Source organism: Falco punctatus, assembly GCF_963210335.1.
Source record: "Falco punctatus genome assembly, chromosome: 13".
NCBI lineage: Eukaryota > Metazoa > Chordata > Aves > Falconiformes > Falconidae > Falco > Falco punctatus.
Window position 1 is genome coordinate 27,129,528 of NC_137593.1, and position 2,964 is coordinate 27,132,491.

Sequence of the window (2,964 nt, forward strand, 5' to 3'; positions counted from 1 at the left end):
TTCACATTTATTAGTGTTTGATTTGTTTTGTTAAGTCATTAAGAACATCAGCCCAGAAAACACAAGCATTTCTGACTATGTTAGAACTGTTAAAATCACTCTAGTCTTATCCTGCCTCACTTTTCATGATATTCAAAATGTAACAACGCAGAAGGAGACATGTGTCAAATCAAACAAGCAAGCAAGCAATTACAAGCAAGTTTGCCATTGGCATTCATCTTCTATTTGTCTGAGGGGAAAAAAACCAAACAAACCCCATAATGAAACAACAACAAAAAGCACCAGTTTCTTCATGTCCAAGCTTTCAGAGGCAGTATATGTGGTGACCAGTTTGGGGCTGTTGTTTTTTTTTCTTCTCTGTTGATAACTTTTCCTTAAAGATGCAGCACTGTAGGAATTACACACTTCGGGATGCACCACTTCCACAACAGAAGGATCTCTTGACATTACCTCCTTTATCACCTCGTGTTCTATATAATACATTTACAAAGAGCCATCCATTGAGATCTAAATGGCTATTCTGCTCAAGCCCTGTAGTAAAGAATCAAAAGCTTAAAGCTATCACCCAAGGACTAAGGACATTAGTGCAGATGTTTGTGTTTGGCAGAGTCTATAGGCCATATTCTAACCTAACCTAATGAAACGTCTAGCTCTTCCCAAATGCAGCCATAGGCAGAAATGTTGATAGGTATTGGAAAATGAAATAACATCCCTATTCTGCCCTTATTCAGATATATTGTCCACTGAAAAGATAAAGAAATGTAAATCAAAAGATCAGCACGCCAGCTCAGACTGTCAGTGACTGAATGGATCCATGACCACAATCACCTGAAGGTTGGTTCGTTGGTCCGTCAGTTGCTCAGTCGGTCAGACAGACAGACAGACAACTGTACTGAAGTGCAGGAACAGATCTGCGATTGTACTTACAAGTAGCCTGTAACATCCGGAGTGAAGGAACTCATTTGCTGACCAACACCAAGGAATTTGGTATGTTGAAACAGAACCAGGTTCAAAATGTTGAATTGATTTTCAGGCACAAGGAAAACACATAAAAAAACTTTTTGCCTTTTTAAGCACTATTTGCATGAAGTTGTCTAAATGAATGTTCCATCTGTCCTCTTTTGCACTTTCCTCTCCCCCTTCTGCATTTCCCTTTCTAGAGGAAACACTAGCTCTTCTTCACCAATTTGAAGGAGACTCTTTGCTCCCTACCCAGGCCTCTTAAAACAGCCTCCCAAGTCAGATGGGTTTGGGGAGATGAAAGACACAGGCACGGAAGTGGAAATAAAACCACGGCAATTGGGCACGTGAGAGGAACTCCACATTAAGCCCTTCTTTCTGCCACTCTCCCTGCAGATGAGAGGGAAGGCTACTGACAGTGACTTCCACTGGCACATGGAATAATTTACTGTTTCAGGGCTTGTTCAATACTAAGCACACACCACCAGCTGCAGCGGTAGATGAGCAGCGAGAACGCTTGCGCTGCAAGGCTTTTAGTATCAGGGAGCAGCAAAAGTGGCTACTGCAGAGGGGAAGGTGAGCCAGGAAGGTGCCAGCAAAGCGGGCAGGGGCGGTATCATCACTGACAAGAAATACAGCTCCACAGTGCCTAAACGAGAGCAGAGCAGGTCCAGCAGCAGTGACAAGGGCGAGCCCAGTGGCCACCAGGCACCCGCAGCAGTAAGGCGGGTCCGAGGTGAAAGTCAGCAGGCCAGGCGCAGTATAGTTCAGCAGAAAGACAAGGTCTCCTGCTTAAAGACAGCTCCTCAGGCACAGCAGAGAGGGCCCAGATGAAACTTCTCACAGCTTGGCTATTTCTCAGCAGCCTGATCTGAAGTTAGCCAGCCTCACCACATCAGAGCTGGCCTGATGCGCAGGCAGGCGGCCAAACCGCTGAGGGCAGGGGGAAGACGTTGCAGAGCCTGTTGGTGTGCTCAAGACCCTCATATTTAGTCTTACCACTCAACTTGTCCTGGTGATCACAAACAGCCGAGGGCCTAACCCAATCTGTTTGGATAGCGGGGCTCATTCTCCAGAATAGTGATGCTGATAGACTAGAAGAAACAATCAACAGAGGTAGGAAAAATATTATCTGCTTCTTGGACTGCACTATTAGAAACAAGGATCCTCAACTCAAGAGTCTGACTGGAAGAAAAGTCAAATTCAGCAGATCAGCCAGCAACAGTGGGGAAAAAAAAGCACTATAAGCTTCCTCTGGCCAAAGGGGTATGACCTAGTCAGTCATGCTACTCTTGCAATTTCATGTTTGATTATTCAGTTATCACCATGATTTTCAAGAGTAAGGTTTACTTGCAGTTTTAGAGAGTTTATATTCTCTCCTGCCAGGATTGCAGTTGCTCTTAGATGGAATCCAAACCTATTTTTTTAGCACTCTCAGGGGATGTAAGAATAGCATGGGTTAATGCTGTAGATGGATGGGGATAGTGAGGTTTGGTCCTGGAACACTACTGATGGCAACTGCTGAATTCAGCCCATGCACAACATCCCAAAGGAGTATATCCCAGAAATGAGACGAGACCGGTGAAATTCATCGGATGTCAGGTGTCAAGTAAGTTCCTTGCAGAACAGCCAGAGCAGTGTGAGGTATAGGTGGGAGGGGTTGAGATGAGAGTGTTCAGGACACTGTGTGTTTGGAGTTTGGCAGAGGATGCAATGCCGGGAAGTGTACAAAGAACATGTACTTGGTGGGAAATTGCTTACATGTTATTTCAATTTGCTGGCTTGGTTCAGCACGTAAGGTGTTTCTGGCAGTAAGCTGAAGAAAGAATTGGGTATCTTATGGGCAATATCCATGTAGGCTGAAAGTGAGAATGAAGATGCTGTGCCATGAAATGAAGTCAGCTTAGTGACTGAACACGTGCAGAGAGTTACAGCCCAGAAACAGCATATTTAGTGTTTGCTGGGAGGTCAAAGGGTGGGGTGGGGTTGTTGTTGTAGGTATGC